This window comes from Euprymna scolopes, chromosome 23 (assembly GCF_053919585.1).
Source record: "Euprymna scolopes isolate OS-2025 chromosome 23, ASM5391958v1, whole genome shotgun sequence".
Taxonomy (NCBI): Eukaryota; Metazoa; Mollusca; class Cephalopoda; order Sepiida; family Sepiolidae; genus Euprymna; species Euprymna scolopes.
This window is the reverse complement of record NC_136504.1, coordinates 87,733,957-87,755,687: the sequence shown is the minus strand read 5'-3', so window position 1 is coordinate 87,755,687 and position 21,731 is coordinate 87,733,957.

Genomic DNA, 21,731 nt, shown 5'->3' with positions numbered 1-21,731 from the left:
TCCTTCGATAGCATTTGCAAATAAATTTGCATCATCGCGACAGCCTCTTACCATTGATTTCTCGCTGACAGTGGCAATTGGTTTATACTGGAATTTGAGTGGCACTAAGTCTCCCCACGATCCCAGTTCTCTTCGCGCTTGTCCAGCGGACGTCTGGCCAGTGCTCCCTCCTCAGTCTTTCCATCGTCACTGACCCTTCTCAGCTCTTTGGTATCACTTTTCTATTGGGGGGACGGTGATGAAACAATGAAGGGGATGCATAATGGAGGTGTAGAACTTGTAGATCTGCAACCTCGGTGTTCTTCATTCCCTGTAACGCTTCTTCGCTATATTGTGTTATTCTCCGCATTCAAGGGTTTTCCTTAATATTTCAGCCGTTTTCATTATCGTTCGGCGTTGTATTTTGCAGCTATTCCTCTGATTCCAATTTCTACCATTCTTTTTCCAAGTTTTTTTCGGAATTGTTCCTAGTGCTCCTACTATTATCGGTACTATTCTGATTTTCTTCACCATCCAAATCCCTTTTGACTCTTTGGCTAGTTCTGTGTATTTTCTTCGTTTCGCCTTTTCTTTCATACTCACCCTGTGGTCAGCTGGGACAGCAAAGTCTACGATTTGACAGGATTTCTCTTGTTAATTATTACGACATCTGGTCTTCTTACTTGGATGGGTTTGTCCGTCTGTATGTCCATGTCCCATAGGATTTTGCAGTTCTCGTTTTTGAGTGTTGTTGCGGGTTTATGCTTGTACCATTTATCTGTACGGTCAAAATGCAGCCGTTTGCACAATTCCCAGTGCACCGCCCTCCTCACTTGGTCATGCCTGTTTTTGTATTCCTTTTGGGCCAGTTTGCTGCATTCACTTACTATATGGTTTATCGTTTCGTCTCTTTGTCCACAGAGTCTGCATTTGCTGTTTTCTTGTGTTTTATCGATCCTTGCTTTGATATGGTTGATTCTTATCGAGTTATCTTGTGTTGCAGTTATTAGAGATTCAGTTTTTCGGTTTATATGTCCTTTTCGCATCCATGTCCAGGTGTTTTCGTTATTCTCATCTTTTGTCATTCTCATGAATCTTCCATGGAGTTGTTTCTCTTCCCATTTCTCTTTTTTCGTTTTGTCATTTGTCTCTCTGTTTTCTGTTTTGTTGGTTTTCTCCGTATCTCTCGCTGCCATAATTATCCTTTCAGTGTTTTGCATTATGTATATTTCTAGATCTTTTTTGTGTGTCCTTCACACAGTATTCTATACAGATCAGTCCTCTCCCGCTGTGTTTCCTTTTCACGTATAGTCTGTCAATATCGTCCTTTGGATGTAGTGCATTATGCATGATCATGAGTTTCCTGGTTTTCTGGTCGAGCTGTCTCAGTTCTCCTTTTGTCCATCCTATAAACGGTCCAAAGTATCTCACTAGTGACACTGTCCATGTATTTATTCCTTTTATTGGGTTTCTACTATATAATTCAGTTTCCAGAAGTTTTCTTATTCTCCTAGGATATTCCTTTCCAATTTTCTCTTTCATTTCTGTTGCTCTGATGGTGTCCGCTTCCGGAATTCACAAGTATATATAGTCGTTTTTTCTCCCAGTGCCCTCATTTCTGTTTGCCGTCTGTCGTTTCCAGTTTTCCTTTTTTTATAACTAGAAGTGCGCACTTTTCCATTCCAAATTCCATTTGGATATCTTGGCTGAAGATCCTGGTAGTAGTAATTAGTGTCTCTAGCTCCTTTTCGGTCCTTGCAAAAAGTTTCAGATCGTCCATGTACATCAGCTAGTTCATTTTGTCCTCCGTGTTAGAGAACTTGTATCCGGCTTGGCACTTTCTCAGAATACTGTTCAAGCGCATCATGGCTATGACGAACAGTAATGGTGATAATGAGTCTCCTTGGAAGATGCCTCTTTGTATGTTAATTTCTGTTATGTGTTGTCCATCAGCTGTCAGTTCCAGTCTCCATGTTTTCATTGCATTTTCTATTACGCTGGTGATCCCGCTTGGTATTTATACATTTTTAAGAATTTAATATCCATGCTTGGGGGATCCTGTCGTACGCTTTTTTGTAGTCGATCCATGACATGGCTAAATTTTTCCTCCTCCTTTTTACCTCCTTTATGATCTTTTGATCAACATATAGCAGATCATGTGTTCTTTTCCCTTTTTTGCGTCCTTTCTGTTCCTCGGGGATGAGTCCACGGTCATTCAGTGAGTGGTAGATTTGTTCTTTCAGTTGTGCTGCCAGTATCTTCCACATGGTGTGTAAGCACGTGATTGGCCTATAATTACTGGGGGCAGTTCCTTTCTCCGTGTACTTTTGTAGCAGTGTGGTTCTACCTTTTGTCATCCAGTCTGGCACGTTTGATTCCTGTATACATCTTCCCAGGTTTTGGGCTAGCCTTTCGTGTAAAGTTGTGATTTTTTTAAATCAGTATGCATGTATCCCGTCATGCCCTGGTGCTCTCCGGTTTGTCATTTTTCTGATTGCATTCACTGTTCCTTCTTCTATTTGTTGTAACTCTTCTTTCATGTCTTTCAGCCACTCGGCATTTCTATTGTGATCTCGTCGCTCTTCCCATATGTTACTCCAGTAGAGTTTTTTTCTGTCGGATTTGGTTGTTCTGTTTTTGTTTTTCATCCGTCCACATTTTGGTAGAATTGGCTTTTATTAGTTTCAAATGTTCTGTTTTGTTTGCATTGTTCAGATTTATATTTATATCTTCTCAATCTCGCTTCTATTGCTTTTATTTTATGGTCCAGTTCTTCATGTTTCTTGTTTAGCCTCTCCCTGCCAGTTAAATTTCCAATATTCCGTTTTCTCCAGATTGCTTTCTTCCTGTTAATCATTTAGGTTTCTTTTTTACGTTTCTGTATTGGGTTTCTAGTCTTATTTCCCAGCCAGGTTTTATCGGTCCGCTTGTCCCCGACTGTTTTTCTGATTTGAGATTTATACTTACCATTTTGGCGCCTGCGTAAATGAGGTTGTTTAAGTCTGTGATTGTGTTTGTTGGAATGTGTGGGAGGAGCTTGTTACCCTTCTCTGTTTCTGTTTTTAATTTCTTCTGCTCTTGGTTCCTTAACGATGGGAGCTTTGGTTTTCCTCGTTCATGAACTGTATTATTTTATTTATTTGCTTCATTCTCTGTTAGTTCTGTTCCATTGTTCTCGGTTTCAACGTTTGTCGTCTTCGGTCTTCGTAGGTCCTAGGTCTTTGGTGTTTTTACTTGTGAGGCTTCAACTCGTGGGGTTTTTCTACAGGCAGTTCCATTGGGGGGTTTCTTGTTCAGTTTCATCATTTATTTTTCGCTGAATTTCTGCTAGTTCTAGTTTAGAGAGCCAACCTTTCTTGAGTTTATTATTATTATTATTATTAATAATAATAATAATAATAATAATAATAATAATAATAATAATAATAATAATAATAATAATAATAATAATTTATTCGAGCGACGACGGGTCGCTGGATCGATTATTATAATTAGAAAAATAAATAATTCGATTGGGAAAAAGTGATCGACAGGAAACAATAATATCCCTACAAAGGAATGCAAAAATAGAAAATAGGCGTAAAAATGATTTTTGGTTTGCATAAACAAATAACTAGATTGAGGTTAAATCAGCGGTTGGGGTATTAGACATGTAATGAGATGTAGATTTGGGGAGCTTCTAGTCAGTCGTTAGCTGAATGTCGAAGACAATGGAAGACTCAAGTGGGAGTTGGTCTCTCCATGACTCAGGCAGCGGCGTTTCCTCAGGCAGCCAAGATGTGAAAACGTTGTAATCTCTGGAGATGCCAGCTGGAATCATGAAAATAAATGTTCGTCTATAATCCAGGTATGTATTGTGTTATTTAGAGCTGTTACAAAGAACTGTTTATCTACAACTGTTTCGATACGTCCACGTCAATCGTTTCCTGTTAGAACTGCTGCATAAATGTTAAAATATAGACTAGACGATCAACTAAATAATACGAGGTAAGTACATACACACATTTAGACATACATGAATATACAGATAAAATATAAACTCTCCACTATTCAATATGTACGTCGTTATGGAGCATATTCATATGCACACACAACATAACAATTCGATCGTTTACCAGACGGTGCTTCTAAACATTTGGTTTTCAATCACAATCCGTGAGTCAGCTAAATATCAATATTTATATAAACTGAACTTGTAAGACCACATGCCGTGCGTGTCATAGTTTTCTGTTCGTCTTCATCTCTTGATCTGGCGTGCCGTCTCGCTGTCTCAACAACTGGTTTACAAAAATACTAAAAAAAAAGAACGCAGATTTACAAGGAAAAAACACACTCAGATACATTATGTATAAGTCCGTTGTACTCTGCGTGAGATCGTCGCGGAAAAGAACCGCCAAGCGCTAGCATCCATATTTTAGTTAAATTCTAATGGATCAATTAGGACCCAACTGAGGTAATTTTTCTGTCGAGATATTATTGTCGTTCGGTTAATCAACTCATATCCACATCTTAATCTCTATCAAGCTTTCAGTTCTCGGGTCTGCCTTAATCTACTCGAAGCCGAACTCGCTTGGGGACCTACCCGAGCCACAAAACTGATTAATAATTTTAACTACTAAATATATTTAGTTTCGATCGTAGATCCTAAACTTCTCAGTTTACTCCCCACTGACCAGCGAAAACTTTTTCTCGGCCACTCCCATCTACATATCCCACTAATCTTACTTTCAATAACTTTTGTTTTTTTCTGACGAATCATTCTCCAGGGTTCAGGTTCGAGAAGGGGTAGTTCATAGTATCACATGGTCAATTGCCAAAAATACTCAATTTCTTTTCACGAAGAGCAATGCATTTCTCTAACAGTAGTTCAGAATTCACATGTCAGGGTGCTCAACCCAAGTTAGGGTGGATATGTAGTCATCCACAGCCTTTGTTTTAATGAAGAGCTTCTTTATTTATGACAATAATAGTTTTGGAATTCACTTATCAGAATGCTCAACGCAAATAGAGCTGCTAGATATGTACTCATCCGCAGAGAGATTTTTTCGCTGTGTCACAGCTTTTCAGTGTGGTTATACAGGTTAATGCCCCAAGTTAGATCGACAGTTGGCGCTTTATAACATTCAGTTGTCAATCGTGAGCCGTTAGTAATCTAAATCCTTTTTTATATAAAGGCGGTTAACTCTCGAAGAGTGCTCAATTTGTTTTCACGAAGAGCTTTGCATTTTTGCTGACAGTTGGCAACTTTATTTACCAGTATGCTCAGCACATGCAACAGGCGTGTGGCATTTAGTCCAGAGAAATGTGTTAAAATATTTATATCTGTACTAGTTTGTGGTGCGTATATTCACGGTTGAAGCCGTTGGAGCCGTCGAATGTACCCACTGTAGTTGATAGTATCGTTTTAGCTACATTGGGTAGTTGTTCATTACACTATGTGTGATTTGTAAAACAAACAGATGAACGTGCAAAGAAGTCTACTCAGAGTTCAAATGATTTACAAGTTGGAAGTGTGCCATAACACCGCGGGAGCAACTACATACCATTTATTATGCGAAAGGTTAGGGCGCTGCGATGACAGTAAATTAACCAGATGGTTCAATAAAATTTGCTTTATTTGCAATAAGTTCGACGATCAGCTAAAGTTACATATTAAATCCAAGAATTCCGAGGCGCGGCATTCTCCAAGACATAGCACTCGGAGAGTGTCAGAAAACTTGGCATCTTACATTCCAGTAGACTCCGTTATTTACATGACATCAAAAGAAGTTACAAAACATTGCCTTACGACTCCCTGAAGTATTTATATATATATATATATATATATATATATATATATATATATATATATATATATATATATATATCATGTTGACACATCGGTTCCCGTCAGATCACCGAAGGTAAGCAACGTTGAGCCTGGCTAGAGCCAGATGGGTGATCATTTGGGAATTCTAGGCGCTGTATGTGCTCTCCTTTTATTTCAGTTTATCGTGTTTTCAGTCGTTCTGAATCGCCACTTGCCACTGGTATTTAACGATGCCGAGTCAGGAGAGGTGTGGTAGGAGAATGCATAACTCTTGTCACAAAAAATTCACGCACAGGTACCCTTGAAGTGGGTATCCATAGTCTGTCAAGACTGAAGGAAACTACCATATATATATATATATATATATATATATATATATATATATATATATATAGAGAGAGAGAGAGAGAGAGAGAGAGAGAGGGAGAGAGAGAGAGAATGGCGGCCAAAAGTTGTTGTTCGGCCATATTTTTCTCAAGCACTTTCTATCGGTGCATCCGATTATCGTCAGGAGCAATTGTTGTTTTCTTTTCTTCACCGTGACAAATACACTAACAGTATTTAATAACTAACATGAAACTAAATTAATGAACTATAAAATAGGAAAATCGAAACTAAAAATTAAATAAAATAAAAATAATTCGCCCCAACCCTCCTGCACCATCTTTATAGCCAATAAAAAAAATATATAAATACACCAATCCTAAAAGGAAGAGAAAACAACAACAATTGCTCCTGACGACAATCGGATGCACCGGTAGAAAGCGCTTGAGAAAAAATATGGCAACTTTTGGGCACCATTTAATATAATATACCTGCTAAAATTAAAAAGACCGCTCGGCGAATGGAAAAGTTTTCCAAAAAGATCGGAAAAAGGAATAAATCTGTCGTGTTCAATCAGACGTGTCTACATAATGACTTGCTGCCAAAATATGCGAATATATATATATATATATATATATATATATATATATATATACATATATGTGTGTGTGTGTGTGTGTTATTATTATTATTATTATTATTATTATTATTATTATGTTATCAAAGCGTACACCTTTATCAAAAACTTATCAAGATAAGAAAAGCTCAACACTGCCAAAAAGAGCAAAAAGCAATGATATTAAATGAAATATAAGGAATAAAAGTTATATATAAGTTTATTATATCATCAGAACAGTAAGGAAAAGTTAAGGGAAAATTTAAGAAAATACCTTCCAGACCATGAAATATCGAAGCTAAATGTTTCTCATCAGAAGGGGAGAAGAGCCAGAATTATACAAAATTCAAATACAGAAAAACACTGGCTTAGTGATATTTTGAAATTAAATAAGAATGATGCAATAGGATAAAATGATGAATTGCATTTAAAAGTAGGTACAACATATAAAGGTAAATCGGAAGTGTAGTATATATGTAGGTAATAGTTTAAAAATTAAATTGCTTATCTTCTTTTTAATTTTGGTTTCCTTATTTGTCTTTTTTATATGCCATTTCAATTAAGAACATTTTCACTTAGTCTTTTTCGCTACTAATGAACCCTACGTTAGACGCCGCATCTCCACCATGCTACCTTCCATTTTCTCTACTCTTCTGATGAGAAGCATAAGCCTTCGAAATGCCTTGGCATAAAGAGTCCCTTCTATCCCTTAAATAATTGCTTGTATCCCCTTACTCAATAAATGAACCAATTTATATTCACCAATCTATAGTTTTGTGACTTCATTTCATACTCCTGTTGTTCTATTATATATATATAAGATAAAATTAAAAGCCAAGAACAATGCGAGATTTTTTTTTATATAGAGTAAAATTAAATGCAAACAAAAGAAATAAATTTCTTTTTTTTTTGTTGTTGTTTGTTTTTTCTTTTTCACACAAATTTTAACTCTAAACAACAGTAATTTTTTTTTTCTGTTGTATTCAATGGTGTTGTAAATCTCAATATATTTCAGACTTATTAGTCCATTTTCAAGAGAAGACAGCGTAAACTCTGCGGCTACTTTTCCAATTTTGAACACTCTTCTGCTGTCTTCTCTTGAAAATGGACTAATAAGTCTGAAATATATTGAGATTTACAACACCATTGAATACAACAGAAAAAAAAAATTATTGTTGTTTAGAGTTAAAATTTGTGTGAAAAAGAAAAAACAAACAACAAAAAAAAAGAAATTTATTTCTTTTGTTTGCATTTAATTTTACTCTATATAAAAAAAATCTCGCATTGTTCTTGGCTTTTAATTTTATCTTATAATTTTCTTCAACAATGCTTCAAGCAAACTACAACCTACTTATATATATATATATATATATATATATATATATATATATATATATATATATATATATATAATAGAACAACAGGAGTATGAAATGAAGTCACAAAACTATAGATAGATGAAGTCACAAAACTATAGCTTGGTGGATATAAATTGGTTCAATTATGTATATATATATATATATATATATATATATATATATATGTGTGGGGGGTAGGTGTATGTGTGTATGTATGTATGTATATATATATATATATATATATATATATATATATATATATATATATATATACCTATATCATTACAATGTGGAACGATAAATTTGTCGCCCTAAAGGAAACAACACTTCAGCTTTATTTTAAAACTTTGATTGAAAAAATCAATTCATAAATTGATTATGTAGTAGCACTGACATTTGTATAATGTAACCGCCTTCAGCCTCAATCACCGTCTCTATATACGGGTTCGGAACTGGGAGCATGGCTTTTCCACAAGAGCCGTTGGGAACTCGGCGACTACTCGGCGGATGGCGGCGATCAGGTTTGCATTGTGGGCGGTCATGTTGGTGATGTTTGCGACATATGATCAAATGAAGTAGTCAAGCGGGTTCAGGTCGAGAGAGGAGGGGGGCAGTAAGAGAAAGGTACAAAGTCGTAGCACTCCTTCTGAAGTCAAGCCTGGAACTCTTTGGACTTATCGGACAGTTTTGTCAGTAACCATTTGATTGCATTAAGGGATCACCACACTCTTCAGCCCATCCAGGTACACTTTGGTGTTGATTTTCAAGCCGACTTCGAAGATGTGAGGTGGCATGACGTGGTCCTCACTTGACACCATATCAAATGTCATAACCGTGGTCGGAAACTTAGTTTAGCTGTAACCTCACGCGCTGAACCGTTCTGATTTGCATTTTGAGGGTGATGACAATGGTCTTGTTATCATAACTTGGATCAGCAGAGAGCATGAGTTGTACAGCGGCGCATCTCCAATCTCGCTTGTTGGACATTGTGTCACTTTCAGGCGTGATAGAAGGTTCCTATCGCTCTTGGGATTTGTACACAACTGACCAACTAGTAAATTGTCTGTAACAACAAAAGAAAACTGGTTTTCATCAAACGGAAATAGAATCATATCATCTTTACTAAAGCGACAATTTTATCGTTCAATCCTGTATACATATATTTATGTTTGTATGCCATATATATATATATATATATATATATATATATATGTATATATCGTATTTTCTATCTATATATACTTTTTACTACATATGGATGTGTGTATCTGTATATATGGGTGTGCGTATATGTATGTACTTGTGTTCTTGCATTTTGTGCATAATTGTATGTTCTATGCATATGTGATTTTTATTTTTATGTATTCATTTTTATTTCTATGTATATGTGATAATTTATATGTAATTATATTTGTATGCGTATGTGCGTGTCATTGTGTGTATGTGTATGCTTTTAGATAATTTTCGTTTTTTTTTTTTTTATATGTACGTGTCGGTCAGACATCCCCGCCTCCCTAGTAAATTTGAATCTCTGGCCTGGTTTTTATCTGCTTGGTCTACTTGAACGCGCCTGTTGTCTTACTTTTTTTTTGTTTTTGTGTTTAATTCATTTTTATTCATTCGAATTTGGTTGATTAATAACCGCCTCCGATACCTTTAATCTTCCATTTTGTTTCTTTTCTTTTTTGTCTTTTCCACCTCCCATACTTTCTGCTGCCACTTATCTTTTATACTTTTTTATGTGTTTCCCTCTTCTTCGGCTTTACTCCTCCTCCTCCTCCTTAAAATATATATTTTAATATATATTTTAATATATATTAAAATATATATTTTAATATATATTTTAATATATATGGATTGCAGATGAATGTAATAAACAAATCCTGTCGGCCGTAATAACGGACGTACGTCATTGCGTCTTGTGTGCGGGCGTGCATATAACGCGGCCTACCGATGTATGTGGACGGAAGAATTGCCACTTTTCCAAGTGTTAGGGGCAGTTTCATTTCTCATGCCATCGTGCATGTATGTATGTATGAAGACGACCGAAGCTGTTTTTGGTGAACCTGAATATATAGGAGCCTTTCAGACTCCATTTTTGCTGCCATGTCGACTATGAATTGTTGCAGAAGAGGTCCACCCCGAAGGATAGTGTTGAAATCGTCATCGCGAACATCAGTCTGTATGCGTAATATGCTCTGCATGTAACAGTTTTTGGATTCATAGTCGTTTGTCCAAAGTTTTGTTGGCATGGTATTTGGAAATGGTATCACTCGTCACCGTAAGGAAATAGTAGGGGTATTGTAGTGCGTCGTATGATCGATGCATTTCATTTATTCGCTGTAGACCTCCACCCCTAGTATGAATAACTATGTCGCGTTTGTTGTTGTACTAACCCTGGATGGAAAACCTCGTTGCAGGTGGGAGCATTGAAGCGACGTTCATGTTCTCCTGTAGGACGTTTGTCGGCGTTAATAACGATGGAAAAATTAGGCAGAGGAACATTCTGTAGCGCATAATTGAAACTTTGAATGTATGGGTTCGTTTATTGGAGCATGTCTTGTAGCTGCAAAACAAGACTGAGTTGTCGTCGATCCGATCCGAACTGTCGTTTGTCTCGGCTATAATTGCTAGTTTGTTTTCAGCTTGTTGGGCGTAGTCACTGACGAAGTAGAGTTGTAAGAATGATGGTTGGACGGTGTCCTCGGGTAAAAGGGACCCTATTGGATGGTAGACTTGGCCTTGCACCTTAAATGCGGGATTCCAGCCACTTTCACGGTCAATGTTTGCACCAAATGATGTCATTTGGAAGTAGCAGTTGAAAAGTCGGATGGCTTTCCGAAAATATTTAGATTCATGCCCAAAAGTAGGTTGAGGTAAAGTCTGTAAGGATGGTAGTTTAACTTTACCCGAAGAGCAGCATAGGCTTGGAGGTTCCGCCGGCCATTTTTTAGCTTTGTAGAATGACCATATGCAATTCATAGAACCGATGCTAAGATCCTGCCGGGTCGAGAAGTCATAGTTGGCGTCATAGTCCAATGCTTTGCCTAACAAAAACCCCGGTGAAGGGCATATGTTGCTACGAGAGGCAGTAAATCTCCGATTTACAGCCTTCACTCGTTGCCTTCGATGTTCTGGTGGCTGAGGTGACCGAGCGGCGGCTTTGGATGTGTTGTCTCGGGCAAGTCATCTGACCCTCGCTTCAGTAGATTCAGCAGCTCTTGCTGAAGCTGTGGAGACTGGGTTAGCCGCTCTCCGCCGATATGTCCTTCTCAAGATTCGTTGGCCCTTGCAGAAGAGGTACTTTCAGCATTGGCTGCTCGACGGTTGGCCTGAATCTCAATACTTTGTTAAGAACGTAGTTGAGCCATGGCTGCAGCGTGTCTAGATAAACGGTAAGTCCGTTGAGTAAGGGTTTCAGAAGATCTAGTTTGAGACATGCACTGTGCTTCGCGAGAACGTAATAATTTTACTTTATCGTAGTCTACGCTTGCTCTGATGTTCCTAATAGTAGTCGCTGCTTTCGTGCGCCTTCCGAGCTGAGTTTTTTGTGGCATTGTTGAGAAATTACTCTGTGGGTGTGTGGAATCGAAATGGAATGTTCCAAGCAAATGGTCAGAAAGGGTTTCGGCAGATCTTTATTTAGTTTGCTGTAGGTTCTGCCGAAACAATTGCTGACAGAGTCAATATTTAGGTAGTGTGTATGGTATAAAATTTAATTTAAAAAATATGTCCGGGAAAAAGGCAATCAATATGTGTAAATTTCCCGATCTATCAATGTAGAAATATGGGGATTAATAGAAATTGTATAGAAATATACAGTTTGAAAACTTATATATCTATAAAAACAAAGTAAGATATACGAAAAATAAATTAATTGTAAGATAAAGTAAATATGTATAAATGTAAATTTTCGAAAAAAATCTCAATCGAAAATTTGGAGAAGATTTAATGAGAAAATAGAATATTAAATAAGTCTTCGTAAATGCATAAATAATGTATAAGCAATGTGGTTTTATTATTGGTATGAGGAGTGTTTTGTTTGGATTAGTTAGTCATAGAAAAATCAATTGTGGTGAGTTAATGAATTTGCATTTCTATAAATAAATGTGATTTTAAGTGTTAATTAAATTCAAGTTAAATAAAAAAAAATGGAAGAACTATTTTAAAATATAAAAAAAAGTTGTACAATTGAGGTATTACTGTCTGTGAATTTCTGATTGAAAAAAGTAAATGGTTCAATTTTATGAATAATCGTATTTCCAATTAACGGAAGAACATTAAGAAGGTATGGTCTCAAGCCAAAAAAAAAAGAAAAGAAAAGAAAAAAGAAAGGAAGAAAGAAAAGAAAATACGCTGTAATTGTCATGTGTGCGTGTGTGCGTCGACTGTAAGCGAGTAGCAGTACTAAACTCTTTCGCGTTGCTAAGGAACGAACTGAAAAAATGGCCGATCATTTTAATGTGCATAGTAAAAAAAGGCATAGCTAATATTAGTTGCCGATACTTGTAGAAAACATTTCGATTCAATACCAACCCTAAAACACAGCCAGACACAATGAGTAGCTTTGTGCAAAATTTCATAAGCATTGGTTCAGCCACTTTTGAATCTATAACGAACGAACTCACACACACAGACAAAGTTGCATTTATATAATAGTATATATATATATATATATATATATATATATATATATATATGCACTTTTTATTTTACATATGTAACTATATGTCGTTAGACATTCATGGGTATGTTTCGATCAGTCAGTTAGGGGCAACTAAAAACCTATTCGTACGGATTACATACTTCACTTATCGCCTTAAGATTTTTCTAGTTAGCTTATTATATTAACCTGAAATTATATATATATATGTATATATATATATGTGTGTGTGTGTGTGTGTGTGTGTGTGTGTGTGTGTGTGTGTGTGTGTGTGTGTGCCCTCAATTTAATTCAGAGCAAGAATAAAGTAAAAAAAAAACTTCAACTGACATTTCAAGATATGTTCTATAAATTATTTCGTCCCGGAACAGTGCTCTTAAGTATCGTCCCCTGTTCATCAGTAATAATGCATTGAAAATCTATCTGAAGAGCCCCAAAATAAAAATGGCTACCTAAATAAACACGCGTTGATAGGTATTCTATGTATTTTTCTTTTCAACATTATATTATATTATAATGATATTTTCTTTCTAAACAAAAACTTATGCTTTCTAATGAGTGTACGCAAGAAAGGATCCGATATTGATATAATAATAATTGACTGTGTTTGCGTAACGAAATAAATCTGTAAAAAATGACCGAAATTCTGACAAGCAGAAAGCACTGTTTGGGTAAGAAAATAAATATTTATAATTGGGAATGTTTCTGTAATATTGTACATATATATGTGTGTGTGTGTGTGTGTGTGTGTGTGTGTGTGTGTGTGTGTGTGTGTGTGTGTGTGTGTGTGTGTGTATTATGAGTGAATTCGACCTGGAGTGTAAAGAGCAGAGTTTATTTAAATGTATTAATAAATGTATTAATACTTTTAAAGAACACTGCCCTGTAAATATATAATAAGCTCAAAAGGCATATTTATCCTAGAGCTATATTAATATTGAGTAAAAAGATTAATAATTGTTAAGTATGAATCAGTTTCAAGAGGAAATACAAACAAAATCAACTTGGGTGTACGATCGTTTCGGAAACGATATTTATTTTAATAAAATTTGCAAAATTATTGACAATAATTGACAAAGGTTTTGTCTTCGAATATAATCTACTTATCAGCAAAAGAATAGCGGCGGTGGGGAAGTTTAAGACACCAAAATAAAACCAGCATTTTTGTTGTAAGGCGGATATTCATTTTGTGTGTTTTAATGTTTCCACTCATAAGGCATGAAAAATATACATGAAGGAACCCGTTCCAGGACGAAATAAATCATAGTACATGTCGCTTAAAATGTTCATCTGATGTTTTTTTCTTTTCAACACACACACACACACACACACACACACACACATATATATATATATATATATATATATATATATATATATATATATATATATATATGCATAGATCATCGTATAACGATTAGACCACTGTCTGACTGACGTAAATGAACATTTAAAAATTAAGATGTTTAAATTCAACGTTATTTAACGCGGTTAATGGTAGCCGAATGGATTAGGTCTCCGCTTATCGAACCAGAGATGTCTCGTGTTGCGGGTTTAAATCATTCTACTGGTATTAATCGTGACACCCTGCACTGGAGATTCCCGAAAGGATGAAACGCTAGTGTCTGTAGGTATTTAATTATTTTAGTAAAAAACAATTATATATATATATATATATATATATATATATATATATATATATATATATATACATACGTTTTATTAAATTAACCGCTTTTAACACAGAGAACAAACCTTCATTATCAATTAAATAAAACTATATTTCGGCCCATATTAACATATATGTACTTATTTTTATGTAGTCATTAGTTCTCATATATATCAACAAAATAAAAGGCAATCTCTACAAAAAACACTTTTACATTCCGCCTTATGATTTTACAGTCCGTACTAGAAATAGATAAAAAAAAAGGAACGGGGGGTGATAGAAATGAGAAGGAGGAAAAGAAAGGGAGAGAATTCGATTATAGTTTCAAATACTCTCGTCGGCCACAAGTTTTCGCAGAGCTTACTAATGAATTCCGGAAAAAAATATTTTCCTCTGTTCGTTTAACCTCAGAAATAAAAGAGGATACAATTAGATTCTGCTGTTCTCACCACGGAGAGAGTTTTAAACTTAGATTTCAGATTAACTTTTTCGTCGTTGGTGACACAAATCAAAATTGACTTCTGACGGAATCAATTTATCTTTTCATAGGAAATAATTTAGAAATAATTCTTACGAATTTGATCTTACGCATTGTTGCTATCGATTAGGATTATTCATTAAACGTTCATAGTATTACTGCACGCACATCATATGTCTACTTTTAGATAAAGGAAACTTTGTCTGTTAATGTATCTATGTGTGTGAGAGTTCGTCCCCTATAGACTCGAAAACAGCAGGGCCAATTTTTATGAAATTTTCACCGAAATACTCTATGTGCCTGGCATTATCCTTAGATCGGTTTTTTATAGGAATGTCATCGATAAATATCGATAATCGAAAATCGAAATAATCCAATAAAAAAAGAAACAGACGATCTTGACCAAAATTAACACCTTATACAGCCTAACATCATAAGTGCATCTGAGAAATTTTATTGCCACACAAGCCGTAAAGCACGACATAAAACATCAACCATAGGTTCTTTGATATGACAAGAGCGCATTCGAAATAAATGTTTCTGTTTAAAGCACAATTGAACTATGATACTTGACTTTTGCATTTTAAACTTAAATTCAAGCCATTATCACTATAGACTCAGTAAGGCCAGATATATAAAATCAACAATACGTTCTTTGATATGAAAGGGACGCGTTGGAAATGAACGTTTCTGTTTAGACCACAAATGGAGCATAATATTTGACCTTTGTTTAAATCTGATCTTATGATCTCATTTTGTGAACTTCTGTAATACCTATATGAATAAATGTTACCCTCTTATTTTTTAAAGTTTTCGTAATAGTCGGGCACTTTGCTGAGATTTTCTTTCACTTTACATAGGTATATATATATATATATATATATTAAATAAATATTATATTATTATATTATTATTATTATTATTATTAAATAATTAATATTATATTATTAATAAATAAATTAATATTATATTATTATCGAAAATTATTATAAACTTGACTATCCTACATATAAAAGACTTTTGTATAAAGAACTTAATAAATCAGTCTCTCCTAAGACTTTAGATTCCAATAATTCTGAAGCTAAACTTTTACTGACTTCTATGAATATTCATAACTTCACTGAAATAATTTCTCCGGGTACCCCTAGATTCACCCTCAAAGGTCATAAACCTAATTTCTATGACAATCCCTCCATCAGATTTATCTGCCCATCCAACTCTGACTTAGGTGCTGTAAGCAAAAATATCTTAGATAGAATCATCCCTTCCATTAAAGAAAAAGCAAGTTTCCCTCTTTGGCTAAATTCAGATTCCGTAATTAATTTGTTTGTCTCCCTTAAAAATAAACACCTCCTTAACTTCATAATCTTTGACATCCAAAATTACTATCAATAAATTTCTCCGATCCTTTTAAATATGGCTCTAATCTTTGTTAAAAGAAATTCTGGCTTAACTAATTTAGAAATTAAATTAATTCTCCTAGGGAGAAAGACCCTTATACAATTTAACAATAAGCTTTGGACTAGAAAGGACACCCCTGATAATTTTGAGATCTTGATAGGTCCTCTGACTCTGCAGAAGTTACCGATTTAGTGGGATTCTTATTACTGAAAGAACTTAAATACCACTTTAAACATGTCCAAGGGGCCTTTATAGAGATGATGCCCTTTTTACTACAACAGCCAGGCCAAGAGAGTACAACAAAACAATTAAAAAATTACATAACTTCTTTAATAACTTTGGCCTTTCTATAATAATCGAACCAAACAAAATGACTTCAAATTTTCTAGATGTTACACTTAGTCTTAACACCGAAACTCATAGCCCCTATCATAAACCTAATCTTACGCTTTTATACGTCCATAAATCTTCTAACCACCCCAACTCAATTATAAAATCTATAGTACCATCCATCTCTAGAAGAATTTCTGCTCTTTCTTCTGATTTAAAAACTTTTAATCAAAATGCTACTTTCTTCAATAATGCTTTATGGAACTCAGGACACAAGGAAAAGATTAAATACAACAATTATGCTCCTCCGCCTTAAATCTGTAATCACACACAATATGACTCGTAAGAAACCAGGTCAAATAACAAGATCTGCCGCTATCGATAACAATGAACCAGTCTACATTTAAACCAAAATACTAATCGCAACACCTCTAACCCACCCAGTCGCATCAGGAGAAAGAAAAATATTTGGTTTAATCCTCCATTTAGCGTAAATGTCAAAACTAATATACCTACGGAATTCTTCAGCATAGTACAAAACTCTTTCAAATACCCACACGGATATAGTTCTATTTTCAATAAAAACTCAATCAAGATTCAACAATGCCTAATTTAGCCCAAAGAATTTTAACATCTAATAACAAAAAAATTAAATCAGACCCAAAAATCCCTTTCCTAATTAAACCCAAAACTAACTGTAATTGTAATAACAAACATCTTTGCCTACTCAATAATGATTGCATCCATAAAGATGTTATATATTCCTGCACAATTACTGAGCTCCCACGCAATCCTCCCATATCAGACACTAATATTTCGTCTTCAAGATATTCTTCTTCCCATCCTCCATCTGATATAGTTACTAATCCAATATACCACTCGAGCACCCCCTCCATCTACAATCATACAACTAGCAATAATAATAATAATAATAATAATAATAATAATAATAATAATGAGTATAATAATATTTCTCCTAACAGCCATCCTAACACTAACAACACTCATTATCCCCTCTAAAATATTCCTCATACAGTCATTGTCCCACCATTTGTTGAACACTGTGAACAAAATTCAAACTATTTAACTAATACAAAACAGCAAATTAACATTAATATTAGACCTCGAGCTTTTAATAAAGGACATAAATATATCGGCGCTACTTCAACATTAATTAAGAAAAGAATATCAAACCACATTTCTTCTTTTAACAACCATAATTCTAATAACCAAGGAACTTCTCTAACTACTTTAATTAAAAACCTTAACTCTAATAATACCCCCTTCTCAATCAAATGGACTATCATAAAAAAGTTAAGTCTAATAGTCCAGGCTCTAAGTCATGCCGCCTCTGCACAACCGAAGCTATAACTATAATTACTTCCCCTCAAAGTTACAATAAAATAAATTCTAAAAACGAATTGGTCTCTTTCTGTATACATAAGTCCAAATTTAGTTATGGTAATTTTGAAATTACATAGTTATTACTTTAACATTCTAGATAGATATATAATTTTTCTTTAACTTTATCGTTTATTTCTACATACTTTCTTAATACTTTATAACTTAATAATCCTTTATTTAAATTCTCTATTTTTTCTTTGCTTGGCCGGTTTCTTTATCTGCAATTTCCGTTTATTCTTTAAATATTCCTATCTATCTAATATATTAATCTACCCACACATTCCTATCCTGTATATGTATTTACTCATATTTTAGTATATGTATTTACTTACATACTTACTTGCTTTTTCCTGAATTTGCAGATACCGGCCATCCTCCCCCTTTACAAAAAAATATTTTTTATTTATTTATCTTTTTTATTTATTATTTTTTTTATTTGTTTATCTATTTATTTATTCATTTATTTATTTTTCTATTTAGTGTCTTTTAACAACTCTTGCTGACATTTTCTTAAGTACATTTCAGTTGACCTATTTTTGCCCTATATTTTCTCGCGCCTTTTAACATCTTTTTGTCTGGGTCATTTTGACATTTGCATTTCTATTTTATATTTAATTCTATCACAATTTAATTTTTTTCTCCTCTTCTTCTTCCCTGATCTTTCTTATTTACATTATGTTTCGGTAGCCGTGGGAAAGCATATCTTATTTTTCTTTTATTAATATTATTGGAATTTTTCCCCTTTTCCTTGTACATATTTGTGAATTATTCCATGGATTCGGCCTTTTGGATTATTTTGGACCATCTTCCAATTACGTGATTTCCTTGGATTTTACTTATGCAAAAGGAAATTCAATTAACTTTCTTGGGGTTATATTTTTGGACCGTCATTGGATTATTTACCTTTAACCAGACTATCCATTCACGTGTAATCACCTTTTTCTTCACCATATTCCCTCTGCTTCACTTTTTGTTATCAAGTAAGATCTTTGACTTACTTGCAGTTTCATCAAATACTTTTTTATGCAAAATCCGATCCCGCATTTTGCTAATTCCTACCCTCTGATGAGAAGGAAAGTATTTCTACAAAACTCTGCGGATTAAGGACTATCCACTTATCAAGTGTTCCCTTTTCAGATTAAATATGTTTTTCATTTCTTTTCAAAGTGTTTTAACATGTTTTATTAACTGTTTGCTCCTATATATAAATAAATATATACATACATATAAATATATATATATATAAATATGTATATATAAATATGTATATAACTGTATACATATAAATATATGTATAAGTATATATAGATATAAGTATATATATATAAATTTACATATATAAAGATATATATAAATATGTATATATATAAATATGTATGTATATATATATATATATATATATAAATATATAAGATAATTATATAAAAGTAAATTTATATAGTTCAGATCTATTCAAATATGAATGATTTTCAAGAAGCGAAGAAGAAGTTCTGTATGTAATATTTACAATCTATTTTTTGTTTTTAAATTACAATAGAACTATTAATAATAAATAGACGTTCCTTATATTTGATTTTTTTTAAATGATAATTTACTATGTCTTTCGACTGGGTTTTCTTGGATTACCAATTATTTTTCGCTTGTCCATCTTTCTAATGAAGGGGAGTCACTTGTAACAACCTGATCCATAAACAGCTTTTCCGAATATTTATGAAAATCGTTTTTAAATGGTTAATAACTTATAAAATTATTCAATCTTTATATAATACTTAATTTATGTATATAAACATATATATATATATATATATATATATATATATATATATGTTTGTGTATATATATATGTGTGTGTATATATATATAAATATATATAGATATGTTTGTGTATATATATGTGTGTGTGTCTTTTCGTACAGATCCTAGTGTTTCATTCTTTCGCAATCATAAGTTCAGGAAGTGGAAATTCCTACCGATCTGGAGATTCGAACCCAGCCACGAAGCCACCTCTAATTGCATTTGTTAAGCTGTTACCTCCAGGCCATCAACAACTGCGATGAGAATTTATTTCACTTGGTTTCTTTTACATTTTTTCATTCATTTATAGCTTAAAAATGAAGTAAGAATCTGTATTACTTTTTAAAATACCAAGCGTGAAATTAGACCCGGCACATTATTTTACTCATTTCATAAAAGGAAAATAGACTTACCTGGGTAATATAGTTTCATATATATATAAACACCCGTTTACATACACCTTTCATGATAAAGTTAGAACGCAGAATTAGATAGAATCGAGCAATTGCATCGACAACGGACAACGCCAGACCCAAAGTGGGTTCCCATGTTCTGCATCTCATCAGTGACGTGCTCCGACATAGGCGCGAGTCCAGGTCGTCGCACTCATGAAGTGTGTAATACTGACGACCTAACCATATGGGCCACGGCGCAATCCATTGGCTACCCCTAGATTTTTAAATTCTTATATATATTTTTTATCCAGTTCTACATTCTACGATTAATCGTGTCTGGAGAGTCGGTTAATTTCAGTTAATGTTTGTAGATGTGATATCTACCGCCTGCATACCAGCAGTAACTATCTTAGTTGTATAGGACGCGTTGCTTGTCACATCGTAGAATGTAGAACTGGATAAAAAATATATAAGAATTTAAAAATCGAGTTAAAGCCAATAGGTTGCGCCGTGGCCCATATGGTTAGGGGCGTCAGTATTGCACACTTCATGAGTGCGACGACATGGGTTCGTGCCTATGTCGGAGCACGTCACTGATGAGATGCAGTACATCAGAACACACTTTGGGTCTGGCGTTGTCCGTTGTCGATGCAATTGCTCGATTCTATCTAATTTTGAGTTATAGCTTTATCATGAAAGGTGTATGTGAACGGGTATTTATATATCTATCTATAATCTCCTCTTAATGTCTAATATATACTGTTGATTTTTTGTTGTTGACTTTTTAGCTATAATTAAATATTCGGTATTAGCGTCTCCTACCTAGGAGCTCAATGAATTAGTTTTCCTTAAGAAATATCACTCGCATTTTTAGAGCTAAATAAATAACTGTATATTATTTATTTTTATATCACATTTTTTTTTAAGTACTCTACTTACATGTGTTTCGCTGCTCTGGGGCTAATCAGCGTTGCCTGGCTGTACTATGGCTCGAATTTCGATGAGGAGCGTAGCGTAATGGTATACGCAGTCGGCCATAAAACCTACGGTTCGTAGTTCGCTGCCATAATTATCCTTTCAGTGCTCGGCATTATGTATTTTCTAGTTCTTTTTCTGTGTTATTCACAGTCTTCTATACTAACCAGGCCTCTACCGCCATCTTCCCTTTTTATGTAGAGTCGTTCAACATCGTCCTTTGGATGCAGTGCATTATGCATGGTCATGAGTTTCCTGGTCTTCTCGTGGATCTGTCTTAATTCTTCTTTAGTTCACCCTATGACCGATCCAGAGTATCTTACTAATGATACTGCCCATGTATTTATACCGTTTATTAGGTTTCTGCTATATAATTTAGTTTCTAGGAGTTTTCTTGTTCTTCTGAGGTATTCCTTTACAATTATTATTATTATTATTATTATTATTATTATTATTATTATTATTATTATTATTGTACCTTTATTTTATTCTTATAATTTATATTTTGTTTTACACTATTTTGTACTTCTTATGTC